We start from the raw sequence: 22,489 nt of genomic DNA on the forward strand, positions 1-22,489 counted from the left end.
CCGTGGGCGCACCGTGTTCTGTCAGAGTGCAAGGCTCCAGCGAGATGAGAGGAGGAGGAGGTGAGGTGATCAGTGAACTGATTCACAGTAACTTTGGTTTAATGTAGTCAACATATGACTGCTGCATTAAACAATAAATGCCTTTCTTTTTTTGGGCTGGCCAGCATGTCTAATTTTTGTTTTGTCTTGTCTTGGAAGTTGAATTAGGCTATTGTGGCTTTGTTTTTAGCACATTGGACCGTGAGAAAAGGCATTTTGTTCATTACTCAGTATATAGATGATTGACAATAAACGATCTTGAACTAATCAATAATCAATGTCAATCCATTGGTTTCTACTTTGCATTAGTCAAGAGTTACTAATCTTGACCAGTTACCACAGAGGTTGCTGCTGGAAAGCTGAGTTTGATTTGCTGCACGTGCATCTGAACACATGTTTATAAACACAACAGCTGTATTTCACACTCACAACGCTGGAAGTGGCTGCCAAGCAAGACAGACAGACCAAGAGATCCACTGCCCAGCTAGGTCAGCAAGACAGAGTAGGCTGTGAGCTGGGTCTTGTGAGAAGTGCCAGCTGTGCGCAAGACAAAGGCACAGTACATTAAAGAGGAAAATGTAAGTACCGCTCGGTGCCGCTGAGAAGCCCACCTGGGTGAGAACATTTCTTGTACCTGTTATTTTGCCGTAGATCCTCACTTCACACAGAATTATTTCCTGGATAGAAGACAGTGATGTAGCGCCCTGACATGGTTGTATTACATGTGAAGTTATTCCACACGTTTCGTTTGAAGTTTGTTATGTTTTCACATCTGGAAGAGAGAGATAAATATGAATGTACATTAAGAGGGAGAGAGGCAGAAAGGGCAGGAAGAGTGTTGTCTGTGCTTGCTTTGGATATGTAGAAGCTGAAAATGAAGTTCTACAGACACTTCCAACACCCAGAGAGAAACCCCATAATCCTGCCTGTGTCTGTGGGGGCTATGAAGTATACTAAGCTGCCAGTCTGTATGGTATATTTTTGATTGATGCACAAACCACACAGACTGTGTAAAAAGATATATACAGTATACGGCCAGCACCAAGTACCTTTTGTTAGGTTTCAACACATCCAACATTATAAAGAAATATAGCAATTCAAAGTAACATGAAGGTATTACATGCTGTTAGTGATGCTGTTGTTCTCACTTGAGCTCCCAATGTGGATCTGAGCACCGCTTATGTCAGTGTTGTCCGCAACTGTGTTGTAGATAGTGATATAAGAAATGTTGTAGACACTCAGCAGGTCAATTCTCCACCAGGGGTCTGACTCTGTCCCAGTGATAGCACATGTCATCATATTCCCATCAGTAACTCTTTCAGAAGAGTAGATGAGGTTTTTTCCATCTGTGTAGTTTGATTTCTGGGATGTTTTTGTCCTATTAAGTGGTAGGCGTTGTGTGTTGCAGAGAGCTGTAAATGAAAAAAAACAAAACGTAGCATACTTACATACATAAATCCTTACATATTAGCACAGAAATATTTTGACTTTTTTGACATGACTTGAGATAAATTAAACTGATGAGTGTAAAGAAATGCTTTTAGTCCTGTACCATCATCATTTTGTGCACTTCCTGTGAAATGTTAAACACCAGAAGATTATATAAGAATTCCTGCTTTCATTTCAATATTTAGATTTTAGTCATGTCAAAGTTACTGGCAACAGTAAGCAGAGAATACTCATCTTTCAAAATGCTATCCTTAAATATTTGGTGGTGAGCAGTTTGCAGTTAAACACAATTAACAGTTTTATTATTTTATCCATGACTCACATTTTTGTGGCTCTGCCCTACAATAGGATTTATCAATTAACTACAATAACATGGTTAAGGATGCGAGAACACACTATTTTTCTGAACTCATTATTACACATAAACACAATCCCAGGTTTCTGTTTAAGACTGTGGATCAGCTGGTAAACCCAACCCCTCCTTGTGCCTCAGCTGGAAGTAATGATGACTGTGAATTGTTTTTATCTTATTTTACCAATAAGGTGGTGTCAATCAGAGCCTCTATTACCCCCGCAGCCTCTTACTCAGAGGTTCCTCACCAGCAACAAGAGAGTTTTAACTAGTTTTATCCCATCGAATTGTCTGAGCTTTTAAAAACAGTATCACAAATGAGTGTCCTCCAGCCCACTTAATGTAATACCTACAAAGTTTTTACTGTAAGTAATAGATTCTGTTGGGCCCCATTTGATCTCTGTTTTCAACAGCTCCCTATCTACTGGTTGTGTCCCTGATTATTTTAAAACGGCTTGCGTGAACCCACTTTTAAGGAAACCTGGTTTAGATCCCTCCCTCCCACATAATTTTAGACCAATTTCAAAACTGCCTTTTATTGCAAAGATTCTAGAAATAATTGTGTCCAAACAGCTGCTCACTGTACTGGAAAATAACAAATTATTTGAAAAAATTCAATCTGGTTTCAGGAAGTACCACAGCACTGACACTGCCCTGCTTAAAGTCACCAATGACCTTTTAATGTCTGCTGATGAAGGAATGTGCTCAGTCCTGGTACTCCTGGGCCTTAGCGCTGCTTTTAACACCATGGACACCACAACATCATGTTAGACAGACTGAGGCACTGGGTGGGGATCTCTGGTACTGCCTTAGAATGGTTTTCATCCTACCTGTCAAATAGGAAGTTTTGCGTGTCTGTAAACAACTATGTCTCTTAGTTCTGTCCAGTTAAATATGGTGTGCCTCAGGGGTTGGTCTTAGGACCCATTTTGTTTTCCTTGTATCTGCTTCCCCTCGGACATATTATCCATAAACATGGCATTTCTTTTCATATTTATGCTGATGACACACAAATATACTTGCCCGTCAGATCCACAGACCCTGAAATGCTGAGTTCACTTAACAACTGCCTTTGTGAAGTTAAAAAATGGATGTCAAATCATTTACCCCAGCTGAACTCAGACAAAACAGAAATCCTGGTCATTGGGTCCCAGCAGATGGCAAAACAAATACTGCCATCTGCTGGTTCCCTAGTAAATCACATTAAGCCTGTGGCAAAGAAACTTGGTGTTTGGTTTGATAGTAATTTAAATTTCGAGCAGCACACCACAAAGCTTGTTCAATCATGTTTTTATCAACTTAGAAATATAGCAAAAATTCGATCTATGTTAACTTTTAAGGACACAGACCATTTTACACACCTTCATCTCATCACGGCTGGAATATAACAGCCTTTTCAACTGTTTAACCCAAAAATCTATTGATCAACTCCAGACTGTCCAGAACTCAGCTGCCAGGCTTTTAACCAAAACAAAGAAATATAACCACATTACTCCTATTTTAGCTTCATTACACTGGCTCCCAGTATGTTTTAGAATTGACTTTAAAATTCTATTGATCACTTTTAAAGCTCTTCATGGCCTCTCGCCTTGTTATATTTCTGAACTTTTAGTCCCATACGCACCAGCACATACCTTGAGATCTTTGGGCAGAGGTCTGCTGTCTGTTCCAGAGTCTCGACTGAAAACTAAAGGGGACAGAGCGTTTGCTGTCAGGGCCCCGAGGCTCTGGAACAGCCTGCCCGAGGAAATCAGGTCAGCTGAGTCAGTGAACTCTTTTAAGTCCCTTCTTAAAACCTACTTTTATAGGAGAGCCTTTCCCGATCTTATTTGACTTTATTTTATCCCTTTTATTTTATTCTATTTTACTAATTTTATATTTATCTTAAACGTGTTTTTTAGTCTTGTCAATACTTTTATCTTGTATAGATAGATAGATAGATAGCTTTATTGTCTGTCCCAAAAAAAAGGTGACAGAAATTCTCCTTCGAAGCAAACTCGGTATTATCATCAATCCATTTAAACTTTTCACGTATCACATCTGACGTATTTGGTTTACTAGCTAATAATTAAGATGTTGCAGGCAAAACACAAGAGTGAGTAAGTTTTTCATGGCGTCCAGTGGAATTTGATGATCTTATAGCCTATCAGCTTTAAAGGCTGTCCCTCAGAAATCCCGTGATGCATAGCGGTGACGAGAGCTTTGTTAAAAATTACTGAAAAACCTCCTACTTGCATGAAATACAAAAGATACTTTGTAATTTATGTTTTCTTAAGTGTTTCTGGTTAGAATATAATGTTTTTTATTGGTAATTGTCATTCCTATGACAGTTTACTATTGAAACCATGAGTGAAGGGACTGTTTTATTTAATAGCCTTGTCACCGGACAAATGGATAACCTACTGCATACAACTCTTACGGTTGATTGTTTAGCTGATCTGTTAGCAAATAATCGTTGTAATGCTAGCAAACTTGTGCCGTTGTCAAACACTCTGGGCCTCTATTTACTACTCATGACAACAACAGCAATGGATGATGATCACAGGTAAAGTTACTCCACCTTTACCAGCACAGAAGTACTTTAAAATTGATTTTATAATCATGATAATATCCAAATGGACTGCTGCATTCAGTTCATCAGAAGGACGTCATGTCTGAAAGCAACATGTTCAGTCTCAGTTTAAGTCAGGAGTCAATCATCTCTGGTTGGTGCAGATTTATGTTGCTCCTGAGGAGCTTTAACCTCCACTACATCCCTGGTTAGCAGGATGAAGGCGCCCTCTTGTGTTGTGCATCAGTTTTCACATTTCAGTTGTGAATCTGTTGTGATGTTCACTGCAGGAAGACAAGTAAAAACTACTGAGCCTTTGGCAGTTTCAAACAAACATCAAGCATCAGTAAAGAGAGATTTAAACAAGTGTAGTCCTATGTTAAAATATGGTAACATATAAAACAAAATAAAACAATATAGTTATTTATATACATATATACATACATGTATGGACCAAAACATTCTGCAGTGCATTTTTTGAATTTGCATCTGGGGTGAATGTAAACAGCAGCTACCAGATGATAACATGATTTCATCTTCACAGTCCGACACCCGGGAAACCACCTCCTCTTATTATTATTATATTATAGGAGATCATAGAATAGTCTAAATGTGTGTGCTTCAGTTAAAGAGATCCAGCAATTTGGGTAATATAATATATAATTTTTATATTTTTAATAAATCACTAAAATCCGTTTGTTTGACAACATTTAGATTTAACTGTAGGTAACCATAGCAACAGCAGCTGCACCTGCACTTCAGACCATTTCTCTCTGGTTGTAAAACTGAATATAGCTCAACACTTTAACACTAAACTTAACTCACTCTCAAGAAAAGAAAAATGGAACAAGTGGCTGACCAATGGACAGTTTGGTTTCGGGTAAGTAAAACTATATAATACTGCACTTTCAGAGTTATCCTGACATGAAATAAGTTAGTGTTAGCTAGTTAGTTAGCCTAATTGACTCAGAGCTGAGCAAACTGGGAAACCTGCCATGTCATTAGCATTCATAAAGTTGTTACTACAAATGGAAATTTGTTAATAATTTCAGAATTTGCACATTTCCACAGCACTTTGTGTTTATTATTTTCAGACACTGAGGTTGCATACTTTGGAAATACACTGAGTTGTTCTTTTGTCTGTTGATGCAGTTTTGATGCTGTATCAGCTGCTGTTACCAAGGCACACTGACATAGCATTTCACTTTAAAGGTTCAGTGTGTAAGATTTAGTGACATCTAGCGGTGAGATTGCGAATTGCACCCAACTGTCTTGTCTACTGCTCCCCCTCCTCCCCTTTCAAGGAGCTTAGGATAGCTACGGTGGCTGACACAGGAAAAAAGGTGTCGTCTTCTGACACAACAAAGAGTAATCAGTCAAGATATGTGGTTTCTTTAGGTAGATTAGAAGATAAAACCATGCTATCATCTGGTTGTTTACATTCACCCCAGATGCAAATTCAAAAAATGCACTGCGGAATGTTCTTGGTGTATACCTGTATGTATAATTGTAGGCTATATAAATAACTGTATATATTATTTTATTTTATATGTTACCACATTTTAATCATAGACTCTATATGAAAATATTTTAATATACACTTAATTATATGTTGTGAGTGTAGCATGAAGGAACTACAGAATTTATTTCGATGTGCAGCCTTGTGCTTTATAATGAAAAATAAACAGCCCTGTACTTTGTGCCTTGATTTATTAAGAAATGACTTAATTATTCAGTAAAATCACATGTTATTGTGACTTGGCCACTGACAGATAACATGGAAAATGTTAGCCAAGAGTGTGAAACACCGTCACTGTTTCTGCACCACAGTCCATTCTAAACCACATATTGAATGAAGTTTATACAAACACTGACAATGGAAACATGTTAATTCTCTCTAGCAATGGATCTTATTGCATTTGTGTCACTAGATCCTCAGAAATATTACACACTGAACTTTCAATAAGGTCAAAGGGCTGAGAAAGAAAACCTGGTGCTGTCTGGAGACGCTTTTAACTTAACAAATAGTGAGTCAGATTCCAAAGTTACACAGAACAGCAGATTATGATTTACATGTTCAGAAAATCTGAAATATATAATTCAGAAACTGTTTGATCATTTTTTATTCAACTGTAGGTAACCATGGCAACAGAACCTGCACTTCAGGCCATTTCTCTCTAGGTTGTAAACATGAACCTAGCTCAAACACAATGCTAAGTTAAACTCACATTCAAAGAAGCTTTTATCATTGCTAAAGCCTAAAGCATGCTGGGAGATGTGGTTGGAAGCAGTAAGTGAGTGAATTGTGAAGAGCAGTTGTAGCTGTGTTTTCTAATCACTTGGATGAGCTGCGAGTCCTGACCTCTGCGTTGTTTGTGATGTGGCAAATTAAGTAAAAAGCTTTGGCTGACGTAGCTTGAACTATCGTTAAAGTGGCCGAAGCTGTTGATGGCAGTCTGCAAGGTCTTTCTTCTGGATTTTCCACTGTGGTTACAAACTTCATGAAAGCAATGAAAACCCACTGACAGATGGGTGATGAAACACTGATCAGGGGACCAGAAATTGTCCAGTTTCAAGCAGCCATGATCAATATAGTGTGGAAAGTTGTTTCACTGGGACAATTTAAACACTTTTTCTCTGAAACATAATATAATATAATATCATATCATATCCTGAAAGTTTTACTTTATAATTTCTCTTCTTTTTGAAGTACAAGAAAAGGTTGTCCATTGTCATCACATATTCAGTCTATTCCCTCCAAGTCAACCAGGCATCTTCAGAGCCCTTCTTAGGTTAAGACTTCATTAACCAGCCACCTTGTTGCATGCCAACACCTGTTTATGAAGTAGCTACATTGTTTTTGGATGGATTAGTGCTCATTAATGTTTCCCTCTCACAACTTTTCAAATGTAATAGCTTCTCCTCCTGTCTCCTAAACATGCTTAAGGCTATTATGTGCCAAGTGCTCGGCCCCAGTTGGAGAGCTACAGTCTCAATATGTGCCAAATGGACACCACCTCATCAGTAATATAGCAATTCAATTCTGCAATTGGATTTTCTCAAAAAAGCAGGTTTCTAAGGATTTGAAGGGATGAAGTCAAGCCAAGGCCAAGTCATGTATGAAATTATCAGGCGTCATTGTTGGTAATAAGTTTCCCCTCACTGACCACAGTCCTATCTCTGTCATTTTGCATTGTTAATCCATGGGCATTTAAAATATCTGCCTCTCTTTATAGGAAGCTGTCAGTTGCCCACTCTACTGAATCATCTGCTGTCAGAACACAAGAGATTTTGTCTCTCTGCAAAATCTTGGCACTGCCATGATTTATTTTCACAGCACCCTATCTGGTTATCAGGTGTTTGTGTTTTTTTTCCAAGATATTGTTGCACTTACACTTACTCTACCTGTTCACTTACAGAGCTTTATTGAAAAGCCTCTGAGACTGGAGGTGGCAGCAGCGCCGAAGTCACGCTTCATTCTGCTCCACTACAATGTGCCGAAAGCCCTGTGGGACTGGCTAATTCTTTTTGGCACTTTCTACCTGGCTGTCACCGTGCCCTACAACGTCAGCTTCACGACCGCCGATCACACCGCTATAGATGCACCCTTGACTGTCATCGCAGACGTTGTAGTGGAATTGCTCTTTATTGCAGGTGAGTGTTGAAAGGTGTTACTGTGAAAGACATGGCCTCCTGATTTTACCTAAAGTTCTTGTGCTGTGGCACAACTAATTACTGATCTGAATTATAATAATATTGTGGTGATTTCAAAAAGGTTTGTATGTGGTGACATGAGATTTTCATCCTATATCTATTGATTTTCTTGCCATTCCTTGCCAGCTATAGTAACAGGACAATCATAGCAACCCAGGCATCAAGTCATTTCTTGTCATTTATGTTGTAATTATTTTAAGCTGACATTAACATGACTAAAGCTGGTACACTACCCTGTTGCTATTCCATGTTATTCTTTTATATTTTCAGTGTGAATGACAAACATCATCACATACAAGTGACCCAGTAGGATTGAATCTGAGCTTGGGACACTTGTCATTTATCCTCACTGTTTACAATCTGTTTCATTGTATTTGTCTTTTAATCCCGGGGGGGAAAACTTACCTTTAACCTCTGTATTTCCAGACATTGTGTGGAACTTCAGCACCACCTATGTGGACAAGTCAGGGAAGGTGGTGTATAACCCGCGCTCCATTTGCATTCACTACGTCACCACCTGGTTCTTTGTGGACCTGGTTGCAGCCCTGCCCATTGACCTGCTGTATGCTGCGCACATCCCAGTGGTGAGTACAACTAGATGATAATATGTTGTCACTGCCCTCTGCAACAGCTGATGACTTATAATACATAGCAACTTCCAGACTCCAGAAATGTATAGCGGGTGGGAGTACGTACCTTGTATTACACAGAGCTGCTGCTGCCTGTCTGTGTGACAAGTACTCCCAAAATTGTGATGAACAAAACAAGTGGCTGCTGTGAAGTATATACAGTCAAAGTGTGTTTCAAAACAGGGCAGAGGGATTTGCTTTCTTTCTCCTTTTCTCACTATGCCCCCCATACTTGCCTCTCCTCTTCAGAGCTCCTTCGTCCACCTGCTCAAGACTATATGCCTGCTGCATTTCCTTCGCCTGTTTCAGAAATTGGAACGCTACACTCAGTACAACGCCTCGGCGCTGACCTTACTAATGTCAGTCTCTACTCTGCTGGCACACTGGATGGCCTGTATCTGGTACGTGATTGGACGCATGGAGATGGCAAACGAAAAGACTTGGCACAACGGTAAGTCTGATTTAAGCTGTTGAAGTATGAAGGTCAGGTTTGGTGTTTCATGCAGCAAGGATTTCTCTGTAAAGGATAAATGAAGTAACAGTTCCAACAGAACCACCAGAACCATGTGCCATCATGTGTAAAATGTCTTCACTGTGCCTTCTGACAGGAAATAAATGCACAGTGCTGACTATGCAGACTTCATTCAGTTACCATACGTGAAAAATCCAACAAAGAACACCACAGACTAGATTCAACCAATACAGCGAGGAGACATTTATTGTGTCCCCCCTCATGAGATGCTGGCAAACACCATACTCTGGCACTTGAATGAGGAGTGTCTTAAATATATATATATATGTATAAGATAGCTGCAAGAAAACCACACAAAATGTCTTGTTTGTGTGTTAAAACATGGAGTACAATAAAAACCCAAAATGAAACATCTGCAGCCTGTCGCAGCAGCTGTATGTATGTAAGTTCAAACTTAACCTAGTTAGAACATAAATTGATATGAAGTTGTGATTTATGCATTACTAGAAGAAAAGTGGTTGCACCACAGAGATAAGTTACAACATAATTCTATGTAGCAACTAAATAGTTACACAGGCCCCAACGTAGGAGTAAACCATAAAATGTCACAGAATTAAACTCACTAATGGTAAACAGCCATTTTTCTGCTACAAGTTACAAACTAATTAGCAGTTACTAAGCATCTAGTGTCAACTTCATGCCCTAACTTAGGAGAGAACTTACACACAGCTGGTGCAGCCCATTTCTGGTCCAGTCGCCTATGCAACGTGTGTGTTTGATTGTATACTTTTGTGTCAGTATATTATATGTGTCTATAGGGAGGTTAGATCATAACTAAATAATAATTAACACTCCTGACACAGCTGAAAATCTCTTTCTGACACACACAAACAAACAGAACCATTATTGTCTCATCCTTTACCTCCGCCTTCAAGGGTGGCTCTTTCAACTGAGCAAACAGCGGGATATGCCCTTCTTCAACAGCACGGCGGGGGGCCCTTCGATGTACAGCTCCTACGTCGCTGCCCTTCATTTTTCCCTCAGCAGCCTGACCAGTTTGGGCTTTGGCAATATCAGTGCCAACACCCCTGCTGAGAAGATCTTCTGCATCTGCACCATGCTTGTTGGCGGTATGTCTGACACCAGGGTACACTGTCCCTCTGGCGTAACAGGGCCTCTGTTCAGCACGCCAGTGCAGGAAATTCAGCAGGAAGTGGGTTGGATGGTCTTTAAGATTCAGTTTGTTGCCGGCTTTACATACCAATAAACTAAAGTATTTTAGCTGAGGAGGCAATTATTAGTGCAACAAAACAGAGGATAATTACTGTGTTCATTTTTATTCATGTCAGAACAAAGATGTAAATTACTGTTGCCCCTGTGTGGATCATTAAGTAAGTAAACAGTAACATGTCTAGATAATTGGATAGTGATCAATATAAAACTATATTTTATTTTAAAGCAGAAAGAGTTTGAAAATAAAGAAAAGTCATCTTTCTCTCGTTGCCAGTATAAACTGTAATAACCTAAAAACATGTTTCCCAAACTTAGGGTTAGGACCCAAAATGAGTAAAATGCATAACAATGTTGCAACATGTAAATACAGGTATGTGAATAAGCGTTCTTCTTTGCTGCTCTGGTCTGTTCAGCTCAGATGCTGAGTGAGGTTTTCTCTCTCACCTCTCCCTAACCTGATCTGCTGTCCACATTCATACAGAATTTCTATGTGCGTAGTCTGTAATCTGTCACTGTCGATCCTATGATGTCCAAACAAAAGTACAAGGACGAGTTTATTAAAGTTGGCTTTACCAAAGCCATTCAGAAGGGAGAGGAGATGCCTCAGTGTGTAAAATGTGGGGAAGTGCTCAGTAATGAAAGTTTTAAAACAAATAAATTGCACAGGCAAATGTTCCAAACGAAACATTTGCAGTATTGGGGAAAGTTCAGACATTTTTCACTGCCCTTCAAGATGTGTTGATTCAATTAGGCAACACATACTTATGTGAATCTGGCATTTTGACTTCAGCATCCCTTGACAAACAAATACAGGAACAAACTAAATGCATGACCTCAGAACAACACTTTGAAAAACCGAGCCCAGAGTATAGACCAGCTGGCTGAAAACTTCAACCGGCCACTTACTTTCAGGTCGGCATCATTTAAAAAGACATGTCAGTGCTGAGGGATGATGGGAGTTGAGAAAGGGGTGAGACACAGAAAGGAAAATTGTTGCTTTTCTTTACTTTTATGATGAAATAAATACATTTTATATGCATTTTTAATTCATGGTTTTTCCTTTATCCGTTGTTTATAAACGTAGATGTTACAGCAATTCATACAGCAGTATTTGTGTAAATTTGGGTCCCAGGGAGACACCAGATTTCTCTTTTGGGTCTTGAGCTGAAAACGTTTGGGACCAGTGGCCTAAAATAAAAAGCATTCAGAATAAAACTTTATCTAGAAATATAAATATTCAGCCTTTATAGCAACATTTATTGTCTTTTATGCTGTTTGTTTCCTTCTCTCACACAGCGCTGATGAACACCCTGGTGTTCAGTAACGTGACCACCGTCATCCAGCGTATGTACTCACGCCGTTCTCTCTACGACACAAGCATGGAGGACCTGAAGGACTTCATCCGTCTCCACCATCTGCCTGAGCAGCTCGAAAATCGCATGCTGGAGTACTTCCAGAACACATGGTCTGTCAACAGTGGCATAGATGTCAATGAGGTAGGAATCCCTTTCATTGTTGTTGACATGTCATGCTTTTGTACATTGTGCTGTCTGCCCTAAAGAAACTTCAGGGCAATGTTTAGATGACACATGATGATTACATTTGAGCACTGACAGCCTCCTTCTGCATCCCCGGGGAGTACCTCATCCGTCAGGGCGACGTGCTGCATGCCAACTACTATGTCTGCTCCGGGTCTCTGGAGGTGCTGAACGACACCACGGTGCTGGAAACATTAGGTTTGTCTTGTGGTCAAGTGACTTTTAACCTTTTAAACCTCATGTTTAAGGTTTTTATGTGGTACACCATGGAGAAAGAAATTTTGTTATTGTTTTGATTTTAGGAGAAGGGAACCTGTTTGGGGCTGACCTGCCTGGACCAGACCAGGTGATCAAGACCAATGCTGATGTGAACACACACTCACCTTCAGTATATCAATCTGCGTCACCTGAAAGAGGTGCTGGGACTCTGCCCCGAGTATGCCAGTGTTTTCGTCTCAGGCATCCGCAACAACCTCACCTACAACCTGTGTGAGGGCAGCCAGGACCAGGTACTAAATATACTGTCACACACAGAAAACTGGTGTTGACTTACTGTAGGATTCCATTTCTCCCAACGGTAAACCTGTGACAGAAAACTCTTTCCCCTGATTCCTAACTCGCAACACTTTCATTCAGTATGCTTCAACCTGAGCCGACCAACCCACAAACCTTCATCCAGTGTTTTCCTACATGTGTAGTAACCAGTCACACCCAAACCCAACAGGAAGTCAGCCATTTTGAATTGAATATGAAATCCTTCACCATTTATTTAAAGACCCTGCTGTGGTAATTTGCAAAGCTTTTGAGGTTTTGTGGCCAAATGGAGACTTTCGATGTTCCAAAATAAGTAATCGTGCTAACAGATTAAATGTTTCGACATAAGTAACTGTATAACTCGACCACACATTGTCACATCTTTTCCACACTTCACATTCGATAAGCGCAGTGTCCAATATTCAAAGCCAACTCAAATTTCCACCCAAATTTAGCAAGATTCCAATCATTCTAAATATTTCAGTATTCATGTAATTATTATTCCAGCATTTTCAAATTGCATTTCTGCTTTAATGTGTTTCCATAGCCTCAGGGTTTGACACAAACAAATCAGGCACATTAAAAGGTGTACAGTTCTTAAAGGTCTTTTCACACAGGAAGCGACACTCCGCCTGCGTAGTCGCTTTGCCCTGTGTGGTCGCTTTGCGCTTCACATGTGAACAGACAGGCAGACAAGCGTTCTGTGAGTAAACACCAGGTGCTCTATAGTTAGAGACACACTAATCGTGTGTGTGTATAACGTGCCAAAGCAAGACTTAGAACAAGGCTTTCAAATGAGTTATAATTTAGTTTAGGTTAAGAGCTGATTACTAGGCTAGAGTCGAAGATAGCTGCAACTCCACCTCCTCGGCCTGTGCCTCGAGGAATGTGAGTATTAATATGACTGGGAGGGGTGGATTCATTTAGGCTAACATATTCTCCATCACCCAGCCAGGTTTCAGTAAGACAAAATAAATCAATATCATAATCTGATATTAGTTTATTTACTAGTACACCTTTAGAAGAGAGAGATCTGATGTTTAAGAGTCCACATTTAATTTTCCTATTCGTTTGCATTATTGCTCTTGTGGTTTTAATTTTTATGAGGTTTTCATGCACAGCTCCTCTTCTGTTTACCTTTGATTTAAATAATTTCAATGGTCGGGGGACAGACACTGTCACTATAGGGTTTTCACTAAGTAACTCCTGGCATGGAGGAGCGGAGAAGTGTGTTAGACTGCGACTCTGCGTAGGGTGTTGGGTGGGTAACTACTGAAATAGAAGGGCAGATAAGTGTGTTAGACTGCGACTCTGCGTAGGGTATTGGGTGGGTAACTACTGAAATAGAAGGGCAGATAAGTGTGTTAGACTGCGACTCTGCCACCTGGTCTCAACTCTGGGTTGTCATGTTGTGATGGGCAGGTAACGTTAAGGTTATAAGCTAGCTGTTTACGTTACTGAGCCACAGGTTATTAATTTAAAACAACTCTTTTTTTATTGACAAAAGCTTTAAAAGATTGACTTTCTAAATACTGAATCAATGGTCAATCAAAAACATTTTTTCTAAAAAAGATTAAATAAATAAATAATACAATAAAAAAATAAATAAATCACTGTACAACAAGGACTGGATCGAAAAATGTCTTTTGTCGGTTATTCATTCAGTAGACAGTAATGTAAATGTAAATGTATAACTAAATATTTAAAATTCCCCATATTTCCCAAAGCAAAAGAAATCCATTTTAAAATTTTGTGTAGTGTATCTATCCAGTGAATGGACACCAATAATTGTGTATTTTGTGACATGAAACTACTGATCATTTATTTTTCCTGAAATCGTTATGACTTGATATACATGACTGACTTTATCCAAAGGTTTTTCATTGCGAGAATTTTTCTCTGAAAAACACCATCTATGGTTCTGTCATGGATAACACTTTCTGATTAATAGCCTTGTAATTCTTGGGAAATTTTATATTCACAAATCAAAGTTTTTGAAAGTGAATCCTAAGTGTTGTGTATTTCGCAGTTAGTTAGTATTTTGTATACATAAGCCCTTAATGTCATGGAAATGAAAAAAGCATAGAATCTTTTTAGTATAATAGCAGAATATGATTTGCATAAATAGCCCTTGCCTTTTCCAACATTATTAGAGCTGCTGAAGTTAACGTGTGTGGATTTGTGGTGAGAATTCTGCCTGATCACAGGTGCTGTCAGTTAGTTTCATTTTCCCAAGGCATGAGCACCTCCTCGTCTCATCCAATTCAGTGTCTGTCAGATGGTCCAGGGGACTACGAGTGAAGCCAAATTCTCATTAAATGCTGACGTTTGTCACATAATATTACGACTTTTTTCTTTACAGAAGGAGAACACAGATATGTGGGAGAGATTCTGAATGTGCAGAAAGTTTGAACAATACAAAAATATGGACTTATTTATGTTTTTAGTTCTCCCAGTCTAGGCACATGAGCAGATAACCTGCTAAAAAGATGAGTTATTTAAGTCCAGTCAATAACTGAATTAAAATTAATGCACTTTACCAATTAACAATACTTACATAGCTGTTTTTGTTTGAACTTTATGCTAACAAAATGTGGAGTCCTTACTGACTTTCAGTAAGAGGGACACGTTAGCCACAAAGAGGCTATCGCAACTGGCCTTGAACTACATGCTTCTCAGCTACAAAATGTCAATGTCATGTTACAAAATACCAGACAAGAATCTAACTTCAGACAATAACAGAAACTCATGTAAACAGACAAACACCGACCTACTATAACACAGGGATAATAATAATAAAATAGTAACTTAGCAAAGCACATCCCATTTCTTTTAATTTTTTTTACTTATTAAGTTCAAGTTTCTTAGATAATAATCACCAATATTTAGGGCAAATAGCCTACATGCCTTTTGATGGGGGGCGGTAAGGGACATGGATAATGGATAGCGGGCGCTGTCCCCTTTTTCTTTTATTAATTATTTTTAATTATTTACATTTACTCATCTCTCTACTCATCAGGCATTAATATAAACCTTTTATAGTCTGATTACTGTTATTAAACATCTGTTTACAAGTGGTTTTTAAACTGCTGACCCATTTATAAAAAATGCTCATATTTATCTTACTAGCCAATAATGAGTGTGTTTTGTGCTATTAGTATAACACATTAACTCATTAATGTATTAAACATCTTAATAATGTTTATGACAGGTATATAAACCATTAACAAGTTTTTAACTAAGAGCCTAAAAGTGTCTTATAAGCAATGTAAAATGTGTTAATTGTGATTTAATTTACAATAATATGGACTTATTTATGTTTTTAATTCTCCCAGTCTAGGCACAAATGTTCCATCCCATACATATTCAATATAAAGTCAGAAAAGCACTCAAAATTGCATGAAACTTGACTTGCGATTGTTTAAAAAGTATGAACAATGTGAAAAAAGTTGAATTAATGTGAGGAAGGTTAGAATGTTTTCTTTTAAATTCTTTTTTTTTACTTTGAATTTTGAATGTCACACAACATCAAAGGTCATATTCCTTTGATGATGTCATGACAACATCAAAATTGCTTTGCTGTCATGTTGTAAAATATAATTCCCTCCCATCTTGATGAGAAACCTGTTTATTCTCCTGCACTGTGGTAGACTGTACAGCTGCATCACAAGTCAGACAAACATACATACTCATTTTACATACATTTTCTTTCCCTGGGTAATCAGAACTCTAAATTCTGTAAACTTTAGATAGAATAGAATAGAATAGAATATACACTTTATTGTCCAAGACGGGAATTTATCTTGGGCACATCCCATTTCTTTTCATTTTTTTTACTTATTACATTCAAGTTTCTTAGAGCAATTTTATTTAGTGCCTTTTGTTTGTTTGTTTTGACTATTTCTAGTTTTTCTGTGGTTTGCACTGATAAGGAGTAGCACTCTTAATTTAGTTGTATATTTTGTACATTCAGAAAGACTTTATAATTCTATAGACAAGCCGATATTATGAATAAAATACGACATAAGATCATGCATCAGCCCATAAAGGAACTGCTTCGTCCAATCATCGAATTGCACCTGGTCAAGCTGGTGTCCGATAACTGTACCATGGTGCCATTCGAGTGCATTACGAAGGACACAAAAAATATCCTACAGGACATGTGTGTGGTGATTATAAACACTGTATTTATACATGTTTATAAGGAATTAAAACAAAGTCGGGCACAGGAGGGTCACTTGCATTTGACTCAAAGACATTCCACATCAAGCAGAAGCGCTGCTAGTTCTGATGCGGTAGGCTGTAAAATCTTCATATCCCAAAATCTGGGTAAGATCATTCCACGGATTCTTCTGGACGTGATGGGTATTAAAGATGCCAATAGGGTATTGAACAACCCTTGCACAAATCATATAACATTGATTATGGTGAATGAAGTACAAGACATGATAAATACTCAGTTCAAAATCTGTGGAAGCAGCAGTGGCAGTACTGGGGAGAGCGAACTGCTGGGCCCAGAGTCTATCATGCAAGACCACATATTAGAGTTACTAGTAAGAGAGGTCTATACTTTTCTTCAAATGTGTAAAAAAATGAAGAAAGAACAGGACCAGGAGCTGTCTGAGGAGGAGGTATTGTATGAAATCTATACTGATCTGAAAGAGGATGAATCAGAAAAAGTGTCTTCTGGGGAAAACATTGTGGTTACACCCACCAACGCCGTAACGAGCATTGAGGAGAAGATGGCGGATGACAAACGCAATCTGAATCAGCCCAGCTCCTCCAAGGATGCAGTCAAGGCAGCGGAAGCTGATGAACCTGCTTGTCACAGCACAGCAACCACCAACGCTGTTAAGATCATCTCCCAGGCAACTGAAATCACTGATGAACCAGCTAATACACCAAAAAAGAGGAGCCGTGTTACCTGGTTCTTCAGATGTGAAAAAGATGATGTAGCTGCTTATCAGACTACAGCAACTACAAACGTCGTTAAGATCATCTCCCAGGCAACAGCACACCCAGTCCGAGAGTGGGACAAAGACAAATTGAAGACAGAGCAGGACCAGGAGATGTCTGAGGAGGTGTGGTATGAAACCTTTACTGATCTGAAAGAGGATGATCAAGAAAAAGTGTCTTCTGGGGAAAACCTTGTGGTTACACCCACCAACACCGTAACGAGCATTGAGGGGAAGATGGCAGATGTGAATCGCAATCTGAATAAGTCCTGTCTTTTATCTTAGTTCTCAGTCCTGTGTCTCCATGTAGTCCTGCCTCCTGTTTGGTCCTGTCCTTCCATGTTTGTGTTTTACTTTGGTAGATCTGTCCTTTTTTGTTCTTGTGTTCTTTACTTCCTGTTTTATTTTGTAATCTTCTGTGCCTGTTGTTAGTTTAGCATATTCCCGTGATGATTATTAGTTTGTTACAACTGCCTTTGTTTCTGTACTTTTGTTTATGGATCTGTGTCTGCTTGTGTTTGTAGTCATTTCGGTTTATTCTTTATTCTGTTCTGTATTAGTTTTCTGCCTGGTTACCTTGCTGTTTCACTCTGTCTGCAACTGCTTGTCACAACACAGCAACCACCAACGGTTGGTGACACCAAAAAAGAGGAGCTGTGTTACCCGGTTCTTCAGATGTGTTTTAAAGCCATTCTCAGCCTTCTTCAGATGTGGCCGGCCGCCAAGAGTAATCACTGGCAACAACTAGTAGTGTAAAAGCACTTTTATTGACGGATGACTCCAAAGTTTGATACAAGAACAGAACTTCACTATTAAGGATATGTCATCGCTGTGAATGTGATGTACCGTCGCCGGTTTGAGACAAGACCGTGCAGTACGTTCTCGGGAGGAGCCGGATGCAAATGCTGTGAATGTGGCGTAGTGTAAAGGCGCTTTGAGTGGTCGGAAGACTAGGAAGGCATTGTACAAGTACAGAACATTCACCATTTAGCAAATGACATTGTGTGACGGAAGCCAGCAAGGCTTTGCAGTGAGTAAACCTCACTCCTCGACACCTTAAGAGACGCACGGTCGACCGACGCTAGTGCCCATGGGTTTAAGCCTTCTCATGAGTGTGTCCGCCTCCTGTACCCGAGCTTGCTGGTTCGAGTCAGGACAGTGCAGTACGTTCTCTGGTACACCCAGTTACAATTGCTGTGAATGTGACGTAGTTTAAAAGCGCTTTGAGTGGTTGGATGACTACAAAAGTGCAATACAAGTACAGATCATTCACCATTTAGCGAATGTCATTGTGTGACGGAAGCCAGCAAAGCTTTGCAGTGAGTAAACCTCACTCCTCGACACCTTAAGAGACGCACGGTCGGGACAGACCTGACATCATCCCCCGTCACATCACTGACCGGCCACAGTCCGCCATCTCATCCCCCACCTCCTCCCCCTCTCTTACCATCCTAGAGAGGGACGTCAACAGACTGTTCAGGAGGCAGAAACCTCTGTCTCTCCATCCACCCTGAAGCACTGTGCTGATCAGCTGTCTCCGGTGTTCACAGACATTTTTAACACCTCACTGGAGAAATGCCGTGTGCCAGCCTGCTTCTAAGCCTCCACCATCATCCCTGTCCCCCAAAAACCAAGGACCAAGGACCATGGGACTAAACGACTACAGACCCGTCGCCCTGACCTCTGTGGTAATGAAGTCTTTTGAGCGCCTTGTGTTGTCCCACCTTAAATCCATCACTGACCCACTACTGGACCCCCTGCAGTTCGCCTACAGAGCCACCAGGACTGTAGATGATGCAGTAAACATGGCCCTTCACTACATCCTCCAGCACCTTGACTCCCCAGGAACCTACGCCAGGATCCTGTTTGTGGACTTCAACTCTGCTTTCAACACCATCATCCCGGCCCTGCTGCAGGACAAGCTCTCCCAGCTGAATGTGCCTGACTCCACCGGCAGGTGGATAACAGACTTCCTGACAGACAGGAAGCAGCACATGAAGATGGGAAAACATGTCTCTGACTCCAAGACCATCAGCACCGGTTCCCCTCAAGGCTGCGTTCTTTCCCCTCTGCTCTTCTTCTGCTCTTTGCGACTCTCAAGTTGGAACTGAACATCTCCTCCCTCACCAAGAAGTTCAGCCTGCCAAAGGCAATGATTGTGCACTTCTACACCGCCATCTTTGAGTCCATCCTCACCTCCTCCATCACCATCTGGTACGCTGCTCCGTATCATTCGCTCTGCAGAGAAGGTGATTGGCTGCAATCTTCCATCACTTCAGGACCTTCACGCCTCCAGGACTCTGAGGCTATATACAACTATATTAATTATAGTGTATTATAATCCTTATGCGCATCACAAACATTTAAGAACCCTATGAAATTCATGATATCACAGTTATCTGTATACAAATAAATAAATTAAAGTATAGCATATTATAATCCTTATGCCTTGCTAATATGATGGGACAAATATCTAGATTGGAAAGCAGATCATGCAGATAATCTTGCTTCCTTGGAGGTAACTTGTTGATTGTGTGAGTCTTGAACTGTTTTCTGGAGTCAATCTTTTGACATCGCCCACCATGGGACCACAGCGGTGCAGTCACAAGCCTATTTCAACAGAACAACTTAAGCTCTATTAGTTGATCAAAGTTTCGGAGAGTTTGATGTGACCAGTGCTGTTTGCTAGGGTATTTCTTTCAACATCGTCCGCCATAGGGGCTGCAGTACTGCAATAACAATTCTGTATCAACAAAACACCTCTAACCAAATAGATTTATCTGAGTTTTTGACAGTTTATCCACAGCACACGTTTACTAGCAATGGAACAACTGCACTTTAACAAACCAACTGAACAACCAACCATAAAAGTTATATGCAGTAAAATTAAACTGTCCCTTCACTCATGGTTTCAATAGTAAACTGTCATAGGAATGACAATTACCGGCAAAACCCATTATATTCTAACCAGAAACATTTAAAAAAACATAAATTACAAAGCATCTTATGTATTTCATACAAATAGGAGGTTTTTCAGTAATTTTTATCAAACCTCCTGTCACCGCTTTGCATAACGGGATGTCTGAGGGACGGCCTTTAAAGCTGATAGGCTATAGGCTAAGGTCCTCAAATTCCACTGGAAGCCATGGAAATCTTACTCCCTCTTGTGTTGAATGACTGCGTTGCGGGTGTGTGAGCCTCTGTCTCTTACATGCAGTAACATGTATTTGTGAAAATGTGCTGTAGAGTCAGGAGGGTGTGTTGAGATTCAGTGTGGATTTTATGTATGCTTTTTCTTAACTGTGGCTAAACTGTCTTATAGCATATAATAGTGACAATTAAACTTTCTCAGTAACAAGTTGTTTCAAATGCAAATGAGTGATTATTTATTGTTCTTGTGTTAAACTCTCAGTAACAAAAATGATTCAGTTGTATGTGCTAGAATAGGATGGGGTCACAGCTAGCTGTCGGTTTGACATGAGCGTGCGAACTCAGTTGTATATTCACAGCAGTATATCTCTGCATAGACCATAATGTCAGACTAACAGGTATTGCGGGATAAAACTGTGAATGTGGAGCGTTGATGTTTTATCTTTATCATTGTAATATAGGGTACATTGGTCTATGTGATGCAGTGTTGTTATCAGGAACTACGTATTGCGAAGAGCAGAGGGTAGAGTTAGTGATAGGGGTGGATTTACGCGTGAGAACACAAAACAGATGGTTCTCACAGAGAGGTGACAGTCATCGATATGAATATTATTATGCGGTAGATCCGCTTTTTAGCTTTGATGGTTGGGAGAATAGGATACATCACCCCACACCATATAGACAGGTTTTCTGGCGAGCCATTGTTAACTTGCTGTGTATGATTCTGCAAACTTTCTCATGGAGGGAGGGAGAAATGATCCCATCAACCTGTCAAAAGCAGGCTTCTGTCGGCTTAAGATGAAAGAGATAACCTTGGATGTAGAAAACATCTGTCTGATCAATGTAAGGTACTATGGTCTCTAGTCTACATGTCGCTAAGTCCGGTTTCAGATGTTGCATGTATCAATCGCCAGGACCCTGGATAGACAACCTGTAGGTGTGATGCATACATATGAGATCGCTACCTTCTTCTGTCAAAAGTCGGATATCTGGTGATCTAGTGTAACATCAGATTACACAAAATGTTTTTTTATCTAGTCCTACACATCTGCTGTAGCACGTAGTGTGTCCTGATGCCGATTGTACACATGTTACAGACAATTGTCTGTGTGTCGTCGCAGGTGTGGGCTGTTTAAAAATTTGTGTTTATTTATTTTAAGTTCAATCTTCAGGTCAACAAATGTGAACTATTATTATTATAATATAGGTTGTAACACATCTAGTGTGGTTTCTGAAAACAAATGGTGATTATTTAAATCTATCCTTTATCTAAAAAGTTGTCTGGGGACGTGTCCCCGGTAAAACAGCCCCTTCGGTGACATGCCTCGACTAGTCTGCGGATCAAGTGTATCGTTTTTCACAATGTTTATATAAAAGGGGTTACTATGAGATTGAACAGATTTGATCTATTTCTTATAAATGTTGATAGATAAATTCTAATTCAGTGAATTATGACACTATGTATAATTACAACACTATGTATACTATATATAGTCTATCATACTAATTCTAAGGACTCCCCTTTCCCCCATCAGAGATGTCTCGATGCGAATGGGGTGGTTTGAGTTAATAAAAGGTCATAAATAAGACGTATGTGTGAAAATAGGATGTGTTTTGGGGGTATAAGATGGGGATAAAGACATCCCTGCAAGACTTCATTTTTTAGTCGGAACCTCTGGTGCATTTTTGCTGTTGCTGCTATTTCACTTCAGATCCTATCCAAGATGGCTCTTGTTGCTGGTGAGTTAAAACCCTCAAATTAATTACATTGGTGTATTACTCGTACTGGCTGCTCTATCTGATTTTCTTTTTATTATAAAAGAAGTTTCTTTGAAACAGCTCTGAACTGTGTGGATGTTTCATCACCTGATGA

General features: G+C 39.7%; 1 protein-coding gene and 1 pseudogene across 3 annotated transcripts in view; both read left to right on the forward strand.

The window, feature by feature from the left end:
- Positions 1-22,489, forward strand: part of LOC123972848 (disco-interacting protein 2 homolog C) — a 459,676-nt gene that overhangs the window by 212,288 nt on the left and 224,899 nt on the right. The gene's annotated exons all lie outside the window — the stretch shown is intronic.
- On the forward strand, positions 5,023-13,306 carry LOC123972857 (annotated as a pseudogene).

This window comes from Micropterus dolomieu, linkage group LG06 (assembly GCF_021292245.1).
Source record: "Micropterus dolomieu isolate WLL.071019.BEF.003 ecotype Adirondacks linkage group LG06, ASM2129224v1, whole genome shotgun sequence".
NCBI lineage: Eukaryota > Metazoa > Chordata > Actinopteri > Centrarchiformes > Centrarchidae > Micropterus > Micropterus dolomieu.